Below are 17,862 nucleotides of genomic sequence, written 5' to 3'. Positions count from 1 at the left end.
GGAGCCGCCTCGGCGCCCCGAGCCCGCTGAACGGCACCCCCAGCGCGCCGCGGCCGGCCCGAGAGGGCGAGTGAGGAGCAGCGGCGGGAGCCGGGGAGGCGGCGAGCGAGCGAGCGAGCGACGGAGAGCGAGCCCGAGCGCGAGCGAGGGGAGCAGACACCATGCCCGGCTGGAAGAAGAATATCCCCATCTGCTTGCAGGCGGAGGAGCAGGAGCGAGGTGAGTGCAGCGACGGGGCGGGGAAAGGCAGGGCGGCGGGGTCCCGGCCGGGGAGCCGCCCCGGGCCCCCCTTGCCCAGCGCCCCTTCGCGACCTGTCCCCCGGCGGACGGGGGAGGGGCGCCGCGCCCTGCGGGGCGGCGGGCGGATCGAGGTGGTGTCTCCGAACTCTAGGCGGTGTATTGTGCTTTTGGGGTGGTCGGGGAGGAGGGTGCTGCAGCGGGGAACTTTTCGCTTGGGGAAAGATTTCTTTCCTGGCAAGGACGTGAGGCAAACTCCACCTTTTCCGGGGCCCTGCCGCACGTGGAGCTCCGGGGCGCCTGTCTGTGGGTGGGTGCTGGGGTGTTGGTGGGGGGTCCTCGCAGCCTTTTTCCAAGTTGACTTTTCTCAAACTTTCCTCCTCCTCCCGTGGCCGTCTTCCCAGCGTCCCCGCCTCTGGCTTGGCTGCTAAGGTGGTGCCAAGCCCAAAGTTGGTGGAAATTCATGAAGGAGAGGGAGGCAGAGCTGGGGACGAGAAGGGGGCGCTGCCGCAGGTCTCTGGAGGAGGAAGGGAGAGAGGCAAGAGGTTGTCTCTTGGTTGAGGGTCTGAGGCTGGAAGTACTGCCTGCAAGATGAGTTATGCCTCAGCGCAGTCCCCGCTGTCAAGTTAATAATGCTGCAGGACTGCGGGTTTTTCATAATTACTATCAATTTTCTTTGTAAAAGCCTGCTCTTCAGGCCAGGTTGCTTATAGACCTATTTGTGCTTCAGCTTGACAAGTGTGCTGGACACGTTGCTTGTAGGTGACTTGCAAGGAAGAAAGTTGAAGGCCTTTTGCATCTTAAAGACTTGGCTCTATTGAGGTTATTTCATGGTGTTTAGCTTGTGCAGAGGTTGGCCAGGGAGTTCAGCTTGGTAACCTGGATATGATGTACTGAGTGCACCAGAATTTCCTATACAGGTCCCACGAGGGCCGCAGGAGTGTATGGCATGGCCCTGCCAGCATCCAGAGGGACCCTAGCTGGCAAGGTCCACCCCACGGATGATTCCCTTGCTTCTCCCACCCTGGCCTGCTTAGGCTTCGAGGAAAATGTTTTAGTTTTGCTTGGGATTCAAGATGCAGGGTCTGTTTGGGTTGTGGCAACAGTCTTCGCTGAGGTTGAATGGTGCTGCATGGGTGGGTGGGGAAGGAATCCAGGAGGGGGCCAATCTGGTGTGTAGAAGACAGAGTTGTCAGAGGAACTTAAACTAGCAGCTTTGATGAGCGGATCTGCAGGGTGACTTGGCTTTTGGGCATGTCAAAAGTTTCAGGCTTCTGTATCAACGCTTACTACTGAAGAACCAATGTACAGTTTCCAGTTTTTCTCTAGGTGGCACAACCTGTCTTTGGTTTAGATCCCACTTAATGACTCAGGGAATTCACCCCTCTCTAACCATTTCTTATTAGATATATGCGTTCTTTTTCCAGCACAGTTTCTGGCAGATGACCTAATGTTTACCCACTCAAAAGGCATCTCCACTTTTGCAAATGTTACTGCTGTTTCCTTTCCTAAATAAAATCTTAGGAGTTGCAAATTGTGGTATTGATAGTTTATAACCTACAGGCGAAACGTTAACATTCTATCATGCATAGTGTTTTATCACCTGAATGCTCTCTGCATTAAGTGTATTAACTTGCTTTAAAAACTGCTGTCAGGAAGTTTTATTGGAATGCTGAAAGGGGTATATTTTTGGATTGTAACAAACATGTACTTGATTGTCTTTTAGAAATATATGGTGACCTAATCTGCTTGGTGGAGATGAGCAAAATTCCTCCAGTGCTTAAAAATTGAGTATTCTGCCTTGACTCCTATAATTGGAACAAACAGGGGTGCTTTCTACCCGGTACTTTCTTTGTACTTTAAACGGTTTCTACTTCTAATATTGAGATGCTTTTCTGAACAGTTAACACATGTTGTTTCAGCATGGGCTTCTTTTTGAGATATTTTGGAATGCATAAATAAATAGTTTGGAATACATAAATATGTTGTTTATTTTTCTTTTGGTACTTGTGTTTGTATTTCAAGCAAGTATATGTGTGTACATTTATATTTATATATATCAATATATAGCTTTAACTGTATGACTTTTAATACACATTTCAGAGGGCATACTCGAGCTTGGCTAATCCCTTTGGAAGAATTTCATTGAGACTGAGGAGCTATGTTTTCTATTTGCATTTAAAATTGGATTATTTTTAAATTTTTCTTCTTAGAAGTGGAACTTTTAAGCAATTCAAGAAATGTTGAATTAGGTCTTTATTAAACAAACAGGAAGATTAAACTGCCGAGTTGTCTAGGAAAATAATGAACATAGAGGGAACAAATACATTTTTAATTTTATCTGGGGTTAACATTGACCAAAAGGTCAGTTTTTAATATCTTACCACTAGTATTACTGTTAAATCCTAAGGTTGGTTGTGCTCATATAGCCAGTGTAATTTCCACCCTCCTTCCAATTTACATTTAAGTATTCTAAAATCCATTATAGAGACTACTCTAGCGTAACATTTTTAATGTAGATTTTATTTAGCTAAATCTTTTCCTGAATTTAGCACAGATTCATATGAAATGCTAGTTTTTTAAAGGACCATATATTTGATCGAGTATATTTCTTAGCATTGTTCTTTTGAAAAAAAAATGCTAATCTTAACTTGATGGTACACAACAACAATAATCTTAACTGAAGATAGAATGAATTTTTAAAAAATGTTGTTATATGCCAAGAGATTTGGCTAATCTGTATAATTGTATTCTATATATACATACTATTCATAACTTGTATTTACCTTGAAGGCCCCTGTCAGGATGTATTGAGTGAGCCTGTGCTCCTGCATGCAGTGCTGAACAGAGAAACTGGAATACATGGGTTGTTGCAGTAAACGCAGCCACTTCCAAAAGGACATGTTAAGACTCACCCATTTATGATGACACACTGTTAAAATTCAGGTCACATTTTTTCTGTCCTCCCCCCGATTTTCTGCCTGAGTAGCTAAATCCAATCCATTTAGAAGTCACCTAATGCACTTTTGGTTAGATGTTTTAGGAGAAGAGAGATGATTCTGAAAACAGTTCTATTTAAGATCCCTTTGAGCCAAATTACTCTAATTAAAGACTTAAGATTAATTTATCAGTTGTTTATGCTTATCTTTTAGCTGACCATGTGTAATAGGAATATAGTTGTTGAGGGAAATGTCACCAGAAAGTGATAGGTACTTTCTTATGACCTTGTAGCTTTCTTTACAAATTGAGTTTAGTTAGCAAATGAAATGGCAATAGAAAATGTAATGGTGTATAATCTATCATACTGCTCTGGAATATGTATATTCAAACATACTTACTGAATTTTTACTTTTGGGAGAAAAGAAAAATACTAATCTTTATTTTCTCTAATTTTATTTTAGACTTAAAATGAATATATGAATAGAATTTCTTCTCACTGTATAGCTATGATAAATGCATGTCACAGTGTTTATTATATACAGTCATCATGGGAAGATATATGAATTTTGTGTATCTCTCATGCCTCTTAAAACTTTTTGAGGTCCACAAGTTACGAACCTCTCTTTGGACTTTGTTCATAAGAGCCGCTATGCTTTGACTTTGTATCTTTGTGAATGAAAAGGTCTGCAATATTTGAAGAGGGGAGCTCCGGTGTAGTCAGTAGGGAATGGTGCTGTTAACCTAGAGGCCAGGCCTCTTTGCTGGTTCGAATCCACCCTTGACTCTGTGGGAGAAAGACAGACAGGCTTTTCTGGTGCAGTTTACAGCCTCTGTAAATGAGTTGTGAATTGGTTCTGACTCAATGGCAGTAAGTTGAATTTTGAAGTATGAAAAATTCACTTTTAAAAATGTCTGACTTAAGGATTTAAAGATCTGATTTAAAAAGGGGGATTTAAGGAGTTTGTCTTCATTATATCTTGGTCTTTTTTTCTTCATAAAGTGATCTGGTAGAGTAAGATCTACCCCACAAGAAGTCCAATTTAAAATTTGAGTTTTAAAATAGTAAAAAGAAGAGAGAAGTCTGTACTCATCAAGAATCCGCTGTGTGTTAAACAGTGGTAAGAAACTTACATGCATGTTTCAGCATGGTTCTTATACTGTGAGAGAAGAAAGTATTATTTATACTGTCAGAATACTGAAGAGCACTGATATCAGTCTAGAGACTAAGGTGTGGCTGATCTAGGCCATGGTCTATGCAGTTACTTGCTGTGTACTGGAGAGCTGGACATGACTAAAGGTGATAGAAGAAGAATTCATGCCTTTGAGTTGTTGTACTGTAGAATAGTGTTGAACATACTGTGGACCACCAAGAGAACAAGCAGGTTTGTCCTAGAGATGGTGAAACCAAGCTACTTCTTGGAGGCAAGGATTCTGAAGCTCCATCTTACATACTTTGGGCATGTTGCCAGGATGGACCAGTCCTTGGAGAAGAACATAATGCTTGGATAAGTGTAGCGGCAGTGCATGAGATGACGATTCTAGATGAGATGGACTGATACAGTGACTACAGTAAGGGTAGTAGGTGTGGCAGATATGGTGAGATTGGCTCAGGAGAGGACAGAGTTTAGAGCCCTTGTACATACGGTTGTGATGAGTGGCAGGTGACTCAATGGCACATAACAACATGTTTGCCTAAGCCAAGATTTATGGCATTTATCTAAGGAGATAATTTAAAAGAGAAGTGAAGAACAGTTGCTGAGATGGAGTTTGTAATATTGTACTAAAGTTAATGAATCTTACTTTTTGACAGAATTTTAATAAACTGCCACTAAATCTTTCATTAAGGATTTATCAGAAGAATTCTTTAGTAATATGCACTGGAGGAATGCTTCCGAAGTATATTTTGGGATTTTGACAGACTGATTTTGCGAGAGCAGGGAATATCAGAGGAATGTATATCTGTGTTTCATTGACTATGCAAAGGCGTTTGACTGTGTGGATCATAACAAACTGTGGCTGACTCTGAGAAGAATGGGAATCCCGGAACACTTGATCGTTCTAATGCGAGATCTATACTTGGACCAGGAGGCAGTCGTCAGAACAGAGCAAGGGAACACTACATGGTTCAAAATTGGGAAGGGCGTACGCTAGGGAGGCATCCTATCTCCATACCTTTTCAACCTGTATGCAGAACAGATTATCCGGGAGGCTGGGCTCTATGAGGAGAAATGTGGGGTCAAGATTAGTGAACTATTTATCAACAGTCTATGTTATGCAGATGACACAACCCTGCTTGCTGAAACTGAGAAGGACCTGAAGCTCTTGCTGCAGAGGGTCAAGGACTGCAGCCTCCGATATGGATTGAGGCTCAATGTCAAGAAGACAAAGATTCTCACCACTGGACCAATTGGCAGCATCAGGATGGATGGTGAAGACATTGAGATTGTTCACAGCTTTAGTTTGCTTGGCTCCACAGTCAACACTCTTGGCACCAGTAGCCAGGAAATTAAAAGGCTCATTGCCATGGGAAAGTCTGCTGTTAGGGACCTCTCCAAAGTACTGAAGAGCAATAGTGTCTCTCTGGAGACTAAAGTGCGTCTGATACAGGCCATCGTTTTTGCAGTCACTTGTTATGCATCAGAGAGTTGGACAATGACTGAGGAGGATAGAAGGAGAATTGATGCCTTTGAGCTGTGGTGCTGGAGAAGAGTATTGAGGGTACCATGGACTGCTAGGAAAACAAACAGGTTCATCCTGGAGAGGGTTAAACCAGGTTGCTCCTTGGAGGCAAGGATTCTGAGGCTCTGTCTAACATAATTTGGACAAGTTGTAAGGCGAGACTGGTCCTTGGAGAAGGACATCATTCTTGGGAGTGTGGAGGAACAGTGCAGGAGGGGAAGGCCCTCTGAGGTGGATTGATTCAGTGACTGGGGTAATCGGGATGGGAGTGTCAGAGACAGTGTGATTGGCACAGAACAGAGTTTAGGGCTGTTGTACATAGGGTCGCTATGAGTCTCAGGTGACTCGCCGGCACATAACCAGAACGACAAAATATACTTAACACATTGCCACACACTTTTTAAATTGACGAGCATGCTGAGAAACACATTTGCTGTCATTTGTGGCAATGTGTTAAGCACGGACTCTCTGGTGGCCTAAAGAGTAAGGAGTGTGCTGCTAACCCCAAGACATTTGGTTCAAACCCACCAGCTGCTCTGAAGAAGAAAGATGGACAGTCTCCTCCCATGCAGTTTACAGCAGTGGAAAACTTGCTGGAGGGTAAGCTATGAGTTGGGCAATGACTTTGACTTTAATATTCTTAAGCAGAATTAGTTGACTAAACATAAACTCTATTAAATGAATGGATTTTCCACCAAATGGTTGACACCATTATAGTGGGCCAATTGGCAACATCATGATAGACAGTGAAGCAATTTGAGATTGTTAACAGCTTCAGTTTTCTTGGCTCCACAATCAACACTCTTGGTACCAGTAGCCAGGAGATCAAAAGACGAATTGCACTGGGAAAGTCAGCTGTCTCAGGGAACTCTCTAGAGAGTACTGTAGAGCAATAATGTCAGTGCCTGATCCAGGCCATGGTCTTTGAAATTACTTGCTATGCATCAGAATGCTGGACAATGACTAGGGATTATAGAAGGAGAGAATTGATGCCTTTGAGCTGTGGTGCTGGAAAAGAGTATTGAATATATCATGGACTGCTAGGAGAACAAACAGGTTCATCCTGGAGAGGGTGAAGCCAGGCTACTCCTTGGAGGCAAGGATTTTGAAGCTTTGTCTGGCATACTTTGGGCATATTGTTAAGTATTGACCAGTCCTTGGAGAAGGACATCATGCTTGGGAGGGTGGAGGGACAGCACAAGAGAGGAAGACCCTCGATGAGATGGATTGACTCAGTGACTGGAGTCATGAGTTAGGTGTGTCAGAGAGGAGGAGGTTAGCTCAGGATAGACCAAGGTTCAGAACAGTTGTACACAGGATCACAGTGAGTTGCAAGCAACTCTATGGTACATAACAACAACATATATTTTTTTCTTCTTTTGAAAGAATATTTGCCATAAACACAAAGACTTGGTGTTTTTCCATACTGTGATGAACTGGGAAGATACTGTACTTTTAACAACTGTTATGCATTTGCCCTTTTGCCAGCATTTTATTTAATTAATCTATTTGAACTCTCAAGCCTGGCTACTTGTCAGATGGCCCACTGGCCAAAAGAGAACCTTCAATGTTTGGTTTGGCAACAGACTGATTGGGTTCTTTTAGGGAGAAAAAGAAATAGCAACTTACTTTGGGAAAGAAATTGGGAATTGAATCTCACACTCATATCAAGTCAGTACTGACTCACAGCTGACCCAGCAGCAAATATTTGGAGGCTGTAAATCACATAGGAGAAGATCGCCTATCTTTCTCCCATGGAGCTGGTGGTGGATTTGAACCACTGAAGAGGCAGCCCCTTTGGATTAACAGTTAAACTCTGCATGCATTATGATACCAGAGCTTCCCAAGAGTGAAATAGTATAATTTAAAAATTTACATTAAGTAGTGTATGAAGGCAGGCTGCTTAAGGTATTTAGGATTTGGTTGATTTTCAGTTATATCACAAGAGCTATACTAACATGTTCAACAGATTAGCCCAGTAAAACTCAAAGCCAAGGCCTGGGTTTTAATTCTTGTGTTCTGTTTTATTAAAATTTATTCCTTATTAAGCTACAAAGGTTTTCCTAACTAAACATATTAAAAGTTATAGATACAAATTTCATTATTCAAGAATCCTGCTTGTTTAGGCATGTCAGTGACCAAAGGGTGCTGCCAGTTTTATGGGAAAGTTTTAAATATGCTTTAGAATTATAAGGCATTTAATTTCATTTCCTGCCGCCTTTCACCACTGATTAAACTGGAAGAAACAAATCAGGTGGTTTTGAGGAGAATGTGGAGAAGACACAGTTTGTGTTTCAGAGAGATTCCTTAGTGCCGAGCTGCACATACTGCTAGGAGAAGGTATTTCTTGGAGAAGGACAGCACACTTGGAAGGGGTGGGGGGATAATGAAGGAGAGGAAGACCCTTAACCAGGCTGATTGACACAGTGACTGCAGCAGTGGACCCGAGTGTGTCAGAGATTGTGAGGATGGCACAGGATAGGACAGGGTTCAGATCAGTTGTTCATAGGGTCACTATGAGCCCTACTCAACTCCAGGTCACCTAACAACCACCACCTTAGTGGTGCCAGCACAGTGTCTCTGACAATAACAGTGCCTATAAATCTGCTCAGGCACTTCTGGCTCTGCAGTGTTTTAACTTCTGAAAGTCCTCGTGTTATCTTCCTTAAGATGGGAACAAGTAACATCTGCCTCATTCAGTGTGAGGATTAAATGAAACTAGTAAATGATGAGGATTTCCAAAAGGATCTTTTTTGCATATAGTTTAGGATTCAGTATTGACAACTTATTATTATTATGTTATCTTGCAATGGATCTATAAACTTGATATCTCATTGTATCCTGATGATTAAACTTAAGGTTTTGTTTTCTTTCTTTTATTTAAGTTTTTAATCTTTTGAAAACATCATAAGCTAGTAAGAGGAAAAGTCTGGGGTTTGTAAAAGGCTACCTTGCAGCGCAGAATTCTAGTTGTGTTGTTGTTGTAGTCTAGTCTAGCTCTGTATTGAAGGAGAGGGTGCTCCAGCTGCAGAAGAAATGTGCACAAGGTTGCCTTTCATGCATTTGTGAACTTTCCTTGAGTACCAGTCCTTGGAAAAAGACTTCATGTTAGCAAAGGGAGAAGGTCAGAGAAAGAGAGGAAGACCTTCAACAAGATGGATTGACACAGTGACTGTAACGGTGGGCTTGAGCATGGCAGAAATCAGGAGGATGGTGCAGGATAAGGCAAGGTTCTGAGTAGTTTTTCATAGGGTCACTGTGAGTCATAGTCTGCTGGATGCCAGATGAGTGCTGAGGATGAGAAAGAGCGTGTTCCCCATTTCTAGAAGGAAAGAAAGACATTTAGAAAGTCAAAAGGAGATGGGAAGTAAGGTGCTTCAGGAAGGCTCCTGGTTGTTCCAGCATTGTGGAGTGAAATATTCTAGGAACCACACTTGGTTTCTTAAGGGGCATGGACTGGATGGTAGACCATGAATATGCGTATGATCTCCTAATAGCTGGAGAAACTGGGTGTGGGAAGGTGAAACTCGAGATGGCTAGATTCTAAAGGATTATATGCTGGATTAAAGCATTCCAGTTGTATCTAACAGATGATGAGGAATCATTGAAAGGCTTCCAACAAAGGGGTGACAGGATCTGACTTGCATTTTAGAAAGATCATTGTGGCCGATTGGTGGTAGGTTTTACTAAGCGATGCAAAGGGCTGGGGATAAGATAAAGCAGAGAAGAGAACTTGGTGACCAGAAAGGACTGGTAGGTCACTGGTTCAAGAACTGATTGGACCTGATGTCTTAATGCAGAGTCTGGACTTACTTTACCTATGTAAAGAATCTGTGTAAGTGGAAAACGTGAACATAATATGATAGAATAGTATGAAAAGTGGTAAGAAGCTGTGAAGCAGTCCCAAAGCAAATGGTTCAAATCCACCAGCTGTTCCATGGTCATTTTACTTCTGTGTGGTTTACTGCCTCTGAAAACATGCTTGAGGGTCAGCTATGAGTCAGCTCTGAATCTGCAGCACACAACAACAGCTGTAACAATTGTAGGATCATGATGATAATTTAGGATATGTAATTTTTTTCTTCTAATTATTTAAGATACCTATACTTCCTAGTCCTAAAGGCAAAGTGATTATTGTTATAGACCCTTACATTTTAAAACTAATTTGGAATTTTTATTTTTTTAAAGCAAAAGAGAAAAAAAAGATAGCTTATTGCTTTATAGTGATATCTTCTCTAGTAACAGAATTTTATTAGATTTCTTTTTGTTATTACCTTCTTAGAACAATGAAAAGTGTTCTCTAGGAATGAAGTATTAGTATACTTCTTACACTTGAATCAAAATTAGAACACATGGTAAAAGTTCTCTCGTGGCAGTTTTTACCATGTAGTCTTGGCATCAACTACATCTAGGAACCTTGGTTGTTTCTCCAGTTAAGTTAGGATGATTTTTGATCTAATGACCTGCTTGGGTGACATTAAGGCATGGAAGTTATTGTTGCATTAGGAAGGAGAGTTCTTGGTAGTCTGAGGATTGAAGATTGGATGCAGTCTTAAAGTACAGTTGTCTTTTAGCATGTCAGCTTGAGATAGATGTGTTGTTGCATAGCTTCTGTTTTACAAACTGGAAATTTCAATGGAAAAAATATTCATTCTTAATTTTCTAAAATGATTTCATGTATGCTATGGGATTTTCCCTCCCCATCTCTGTGCCCCATCTCTATCTTGTAACAGAGTAACTCAGATGTTACAACCATATTATAGTACGTGCAATGCCTTACCTTTATAAAATGCAGCCTCTTCTCATGGTTGAAGCAGAGAATTTCCAGCTCAAATGTTGAGTGGACTTTGTGGCTCTCTGTTCAGTTTCTGATTCTTTCCAGGTAGACATCTGGCCTATGTTTGATATCCAGCCAAACTGAAATAATAATGGATCCATTTCAAGAGGGAGGGATCATGCATCTGTACACTTACTTTTATAAGTGTATATATTTTTTTAATCTGTATAATGTATTATTTTATAAGTATATATATATTTTTATCTGTACATTTACTTTTATTATGCTCTTTAAACTGTATTGTCATAAAACTGAAAGATCTGGGGACCTTGTGGTAGGAAATTGTGCTGCAATCTCAAAGGCATGTGGTTCAAATCCACCAGCGGACAAGCTGAGAAAAATTGGAAGAAATATGGGACGTTTCCTCCTGTGCTAGTTACTGACTCCGAAAACCAACTGAAGGGTCAGCTATGGGTCATTTCCAACTTCATAGCACATGACGATAACACTAAGCAACATTATAAAACTAGGTGTAAATTCCTGATACTTTCAACTATTAAAATCTACAAAGCCAAAGCAGATTTTATAAAGGAAATGCAAACAATAGAAAAAAATCAATGACATTCAAATAAGCAACATTAATTTCATGTAACTTGGTACTATTTGCCTAAAACAAAATCTCCTCTTGTACTGTAATTATGTTATTTTCTGCTATGAAAAGTCATACCAGTCACCATTTTTGTAGTTGAGCCCCTGTGGAACCTTGGTTTCAACAATTTGATGTTGCTTTGTTTTCCTTAAGCATAAACACATCACGAAGATATGAAATCCTCTGTTCTCATTTAAGGATCGCTGCTGATGCAGTGCATTAAGTGATGGGCAGCTAATGACAGATTGATGGTTTAAATCCACCAGTCTCCTCCCATAATAGTTTACAGCCTTGGGGACTAAATGGAGGGCTGTTATGAGTTGAAAGTTGCCCAAAGGCAGTCAATTTGGTTGTTGGTGTTTTTTTTTTTTGTTTGTTTGTTTGTTTTTTTATTCTTACTTGGCAACTTAAACCTTATTTCTCATGAGCTTTCTTCTTCCTTGTCCCCAAGATGACATCAGAATGAAGGGCATTTTGTTCATTGTGTGACCACCACTGAATCTACTGCTTTTGAGCTTGTCACCATTGGTGACTGGCATTGTTCCTGGTATCCAGTGACATGTAACTATTTCTGTTTGGTCATTTGAATGTCATCCTGACAGTTCATTTGGAGTTCTTGGACCTTGCCATTGTGTCTGGTCACGAGATCCTTGTAGTCTGTGACCTTCTTGTTGAAACCCAGACCTTTTCCACTGTGCCAGTCCTGCAGTGTTTCTGTAGTCCTTCCAGGGGTCAGAGAATTCTTAACTCGTTTCCCTGCATCGTTGTAGGATTTGTGAGATTGGAAAGGTGGAGGGACAGTGCAAGAGAGGAAGACCATAGATGCGAAGGACTGACTCAGTGACTGGGGTCGTGGGAATAGGCGTGCAGGAAACAAATAAATTACCTCAAGATAGAGCAAGGTTCAGAGCTTTTGTACATAGGGTTGCTGTGAGTTGCAAGCGACTCAGTGGCACATAACAACAGGAGGTGCTTTTGGTCTCACTTACTGTAGGGAATGTCTGTGGATATTGCCACTCTGTTACTCCAGTGCTATTTAAAATGGAGCTTGTGCCAAATCAGGTACTTCCACACTAGGGAATGAGGATCATTAGGCAGTTACTTATCCCCTCAAAGACAGACAGAGGTTAGTTTCTCTTTCCTCCACTTGTCAGTAAGGTTTGAATCCTTGTAGGACAGTTAAGTCTGACAACTACCCTGTCATTCTTTCTCACAAATCTGAAGTAGCTTACTTGACCTGAAAAGTTAAAACTGGATAAGGGTCAGAAAAGTGAGTGAAGAGGGGAAAGAAGTCTCCTGCTTTCAGTATTACGTGGGCATCCTTTCTAACTGTGTCAACCTCAAGGAAAAAAGATTGAAGAAGGTGAGAGCTGTCAATGAGTCCAGAGGCAACAGAGCTTGCAAATGGCAAGTTTTGTGACCAGTATTGTCTGGCAGTCTACTATGCACATAAACTCTTTCATAATAGTTATTCTAAAGATTTACCCTTGCCTAAACTGAGGAGGACCTCAAGGGTTTGCTGTAGAAGATCGAGGATTATAGTCTTCAATCTGGATTGATGCTCAACATCAAGAAGACAAAGATTTTCACCTCTGGGCCAGTTGGCAGCACTCTGATAGATGGAGAAGAGATTGAGGTTGTTAACAGTTACAGCTTGCTCGGTTACACAATCCACACTCATGGCAATAGCAGTCAGGAAATCAAAAGATGAATTCCACTGGGGAAGTCTGCTGTCAGGGACCTCTCCAAAGTGCTAAAGAGTAATGATGTCAATCTAAGAACTAAGATGTGCCTGATCTAGACCGTGGTCTTCACAGTTACTTGCTATGCATTAGAGAGCTGAACAATTACTAAGGATGACAGAAGAATTGATGCCTTTGAATTGTGGTGCTGAAGAAGAGTATTGAATATACCAGAGGACAGGCAAGTCTGTTTTGGAGAGAGTGAAACCAAGTTTCTTCTTGGAGGCTAGCATTTTGAAGCTCTTTCTCACGTACTTTGGGCACATGGCCAGGAGGGACCAGTCTTTGGAGAAGGGACATCGTGCTTGGAAGAATGGAGGGACAGCTTAGGATAAGAAGACCCTGGATGAGATGAATTGACATAGCACGTGAGGTAAGGGGGTAAATGTGTCGGATTCAGTGAAGCTCAGGATAGGACAGGGTTCAGATCCATTGTACCCAGGGTTGCCGTGAGTCACAGGTCACTGAATGGTACATAACAACAACAGCAGCAGCATTACAACTGCAATGTAGAACATGAGAATTTACACATTTCTTCTCACTCTCTAGTGCTGTAATTGCAGTGTATATGTTCTGTTAGATATGGATACATTTTCAAGTCTTGCTTTGCAGTTTGAAGAAAGATGGTTAGAATGTTGTTGGTTGCCTTCCAGTTGAGCACGACTCATAGCAACCTTATGAACAAAAGGCCTGAAGCCCCTCTACAACCATCGACATTTATCAGAGTTCATAGAGTTTCCAGAGGCATGTTGTGCAGGAAGTGGATGCCACTTATGCTTCCAATGGAAGAATAAAAATAGATAATTATATATACTCAGGATTTCAGTATTAATAATTATTAGCATTAATAAAATGCTATTTTTAACTGCTGAAATGCTAATTTCTTTTGTTTTCACTACTATTGACTATAGCAGACAATATGAAAATATGATACAGAGAGGTATTACTGGAAAGCATGGCCTTTTTTTAAGGTGCATGTTATTAATGTACGTAATTTTTACCTTCTCACAAACTCATACACTGCGTTTGAGTCAAAATTCATTCACAGCTGACCCTCAGGTGTGTTTCCAAGGCTGTAAATTACATGGGAGGAGATTGCCCGTGTTTTGTCCTCAGAGCTGTTGGTGGATTCTGACCACCACAGAGGCCTTTGGGTCAGAGCACAACTCTCTGTGGACTGTGCCACCCGAGCGCCCTTTTCACCTGCCACCACGTAGAAAACAAAGTCGACAATCACATAGGCAAACATTCAGTAATAGTAACTCTGTAGCTGTTTGCTTGTTCTAGTGTATACTCTACAACTAGTTTTCCTCTTCGATGTCTTCTGATGTTAAGTATTTACCATAGCTCTTATAACTAATATTCACAAATTCCACTGAAATAGACTAGTATACGAATATCTTTACAAAATTAAACTTGGATTATTAAAGAATTTTTATGTGGCCCACTTTCAAAGACAGGATTGTTGACTAAAAAAGAGTGGCATTTAAAATTAGCTTTCCCCCCAGATGAATTCACATGTTTCTGTTAAATATATCATTTTCTAGTTGTGCAGAGTACATTTTCATTAAATGAAAGTTTTGAAGGAGGTGATGGAAATTTGCTTTTTCGGTTATTGTTTCACTTTTTCCCCAAGCAAGATTTTACTGAAGATTATCCAAAAACGATTAGAACAGCACATCAGCAGAGAACTGCCGGAAGTCCAGGCTGGGTTTAGAAGGCATCGTGGTAGTAGGGATATTTTTCCTGATGTTAGATGGATCTTGGCTGAAAGCAGAGAATACCAGAAGAATGTCTATCTGTGTTTCATTGATTATGCAAAGGCATTTGACTGTGTGGATCATAACAAACTGTGGCTGACTCTGAGAAGAATGGGAATCCCAGAACATTTAATTGTGCTAATGCGAAACCTATACTTGGACCAAGAGGCAGTAGTCAGAACAGAGCAGGGTAACACTGCATGGTTCAAAATTGGGAAGGGTGAACGCCAGGGATGCATCCTGTCTCCATACCTTTTCAACATGTATGCAGAGCAGATTATCCGAGAGGCTGGCTCTATGAGGAGAATTGTGGCATCAGGATTGGTGGAAGATCTATTGCAGATGACACAACCCTGCTTGCTGAAACTGAGGAGGACCTCATGCACTTGCTGCGAAGGGTCAAGAACTGCAGCCTTCAGTATTGACTGAGGCTCAATGTCAAGAAGACAAAGATTCTCACCACTGGACCAATTGGCAGCATCAGGATGGATGACGAAGAGATTGAGCTTGTTCACAGCTTCAGTTTGCTCGGCTCCACAATCAACACTCTTGGCACCAGCAGTCAGGAAATAAAAAAGCATATAGTGATGGGAAAGTCTGCTGTTAGGGACCTCTCTAAAGTACTCAGGAGCAACAGTGTCTCTGGAGACTAAGGTGCCCCTGATAGAGGCCATGGTATTTGCAATCGCTTGTTATGCATCAGAGAGTTGGACAATGACTAGGGAGGACAGAAGGAGAGTGGATGCTTTTGAGCTGTGGTGCTGGAGAAGGGTACTGAATGTACCATGGACTGCCAGGAAAACAAACAGATTCATCTTGGAGAGGATTAAACCAAGCTACTCCTTGGAGGCAAGGATTCTGGGGCTTCGTCTGACATATTTTGGACATGTTGCCAGAAGGAACGGGTCCTTGGAGAGGGACATCATGCTTGGGAGGGTGGAGGGACAGTGCAGGAGGGGAAGACCCTCTATGAGATGGATTGATTTGGTGACTGGGGTATTCGGGATGGGTGTGTCAGAGGCGGTGCGGTTGGCGCAGGATAGAGCAGGGTTTAGGGCTTTTGTGCATAGGGTAACTATGAGTCGCAAATGACTCGATGGCACATAACAACAACAACAACAACAACAAATTATAGTTAGGAGAGTTAAATTTTGCCAAATTTGAGTCAGACACCTGTAGCACTATGTTTACTGAGAAAGCATCTCATTTTCCTTTGCTAGGAAGCTTGAATACATACAAGAAAGAACTCTAAGGGTGGCCGTGAGTTTTTTTGCCAACCATCATGTACAGTTTTACAGTAGCTTTATGATTTGCATTATGTAATCAGTGACTGCTTTTGCTTAAACTTTACAGCTTTACCCCATTCTTCATACTGAAAAGAGAGAAAGGATAGTAATAGAAGTTCGTTCAGTAACTTCTACAGTGTTACTATAAATACAGTCCTTCAGATCTGGAAACATCTCCCTTTGAACAAAAGATGATGTGGTGGCTTTAAAATACAGTCCCAGAATTTGATAGCTTTGCCTTTGAGGATTTAAATTTGGCAGGCTGGTTTCTGATTTAACCAGTAAATTATGACAAATCTGGAAGCTTTGGTGGCATAGGCTTTAGGAAGTCGTGCTGCTATTAGCTAAAGTCAGCACCATTCTGGTAGTTCAGATCAACCGGTGGCTCTGTAGGAGAAGGATGGACAATAGCCCCTTGTGTGATTTACAGCCTTCAAAAACCCAATGAAAAGTTCCAGCCTGAGAGCAACAGTGAAATTTTGTTTATATGTGATTTTTCAGAGGAGAAAGGATACAACCTTCATATATACCTTTCCTGGTTTTAAACCATTCAGCGTTCTCTTGTTCTATTCTCTTTCTTAGTCTATATATAGGCTTCACTGCTTTCAATGTGGAACCATTTCCACATCATTAAAATAAACATCCTCACCACTGTACCAGTAGGTAACACCATGATGGATGGAAAAAGGACTGGCATTGTCAACCTTTCATTTGTACTTGGATTCACAATTAACAACCGTTGTAATGGCAATCAAAGCATCAAAAAGATGTGTTGCATTCGGCATATCTGCTGCAGTGCTCTTTAAAGGGCTAAAGAGACGAGATGACATTTTAAAGACTTCATTGCATCTGTTGCAAGCCATAGTATTTTGAATTGCTGCTTGTCCATCTGAAAGTTGAACAGTGAATAAGGAAGACTGAAGAAGAATCAATGCCTTTGAATTGTGGTATTGGAGAAGTGTGCCAAGTATCTTGTGGACTCCCAAAAGAACCAACAAATCTTTCTTGAAGAGAGTGAAACCAGAGTACTCCTTGGAGGTAAGGATGATAAAACACCATCTCACATACTTTGGGCATGTTATCAAGAGGGGCCAGTCGATGGGGAAAACAGTGTCATGTGAGAGAGATGAAGACCTTCAACCTTCAGTAAGATCAATTTGTTACAGTGATTGCAACAATGGGCTTGAGCAAAGTAGAGATAGTGAGAATGGTGCAGAGGAGGCCACGTTTCTGATCTGTTGTTCATAGGGTTGCTGTGAGTTACTATGAGGACTCCGAGCCATGTGGTGAGGTGCTGTGCTTGGTGGACATCCAGGTGCCAGACATGACATGAATGCGCTTCCAGGTGATGCTAGCGTCTAGTTTTTGAGTCATTCTGTCTTTTGCCATAACAAATTATGGCTAACATTGAGAGAATGGCAATTCAAGAACACTTATATCTATGTAAAACCTATACCTAGAATCTTATACTTAGAAGCTGTTGTTCCTACAGAGCAGGGAACCACTGCATGGTCGAACATTGGAAAAAGTGTGCAGTAGGGCTTTTCTGTCTCCATAGTTACTCAGTCTGTATGCTGAGCAAGTCATCTGAGAAGCTAGACTTTAAGAAGAAGAATGCGGGGTTTGGGGAGGTGCGGGGGGGGGGATTGTGTACCAATGAGGGAGTTTTTCTTTTGCTTTTCAAGGAGAGGAGCAAATGGGGGGGGAGGGGGGAGGGGTTTGTGCGGGGAGAATGATGCAACAATGAATGAATGGAATCCCAAAATCTCTGTAGATGTTCATTGAAATGAAA

General features: G+C 41.6%; 1 pseudogene; it reads right to left on the bottom strand.

Annotated features, from left to right (window-relative positions):
• LOC102864158 overlaps positions 1 to 17,862 on the bottom strand; it is a 30,663-nt pseudogene that overhangs the window by 590 nt on the left and 12,211 nt on the right.

The sequence above is a fragment of the Elephantulus edwardii genome, unplaced genomic scaffold (assembly GCF_000299155.1).
Source record: "Elephantulus edwardii isolate Elephantulus edwardi_28Jun2011 unplaced genomic scaffold, EleEdw1.0 scaffold00047, whole genome shotgun sequence".
Lineage (NCBI taxonomy): Eukaryota > Metazoa > Chordata > Mammalia > Macroscelidea > Macroscelididae > Elephantulus > Elephantulus edwardii.
The sequence above is the reverse complement of the archived record's forward strand: the minus strand, read 5'-3'. Positions and strand labels throughout refer to the sequence as shown.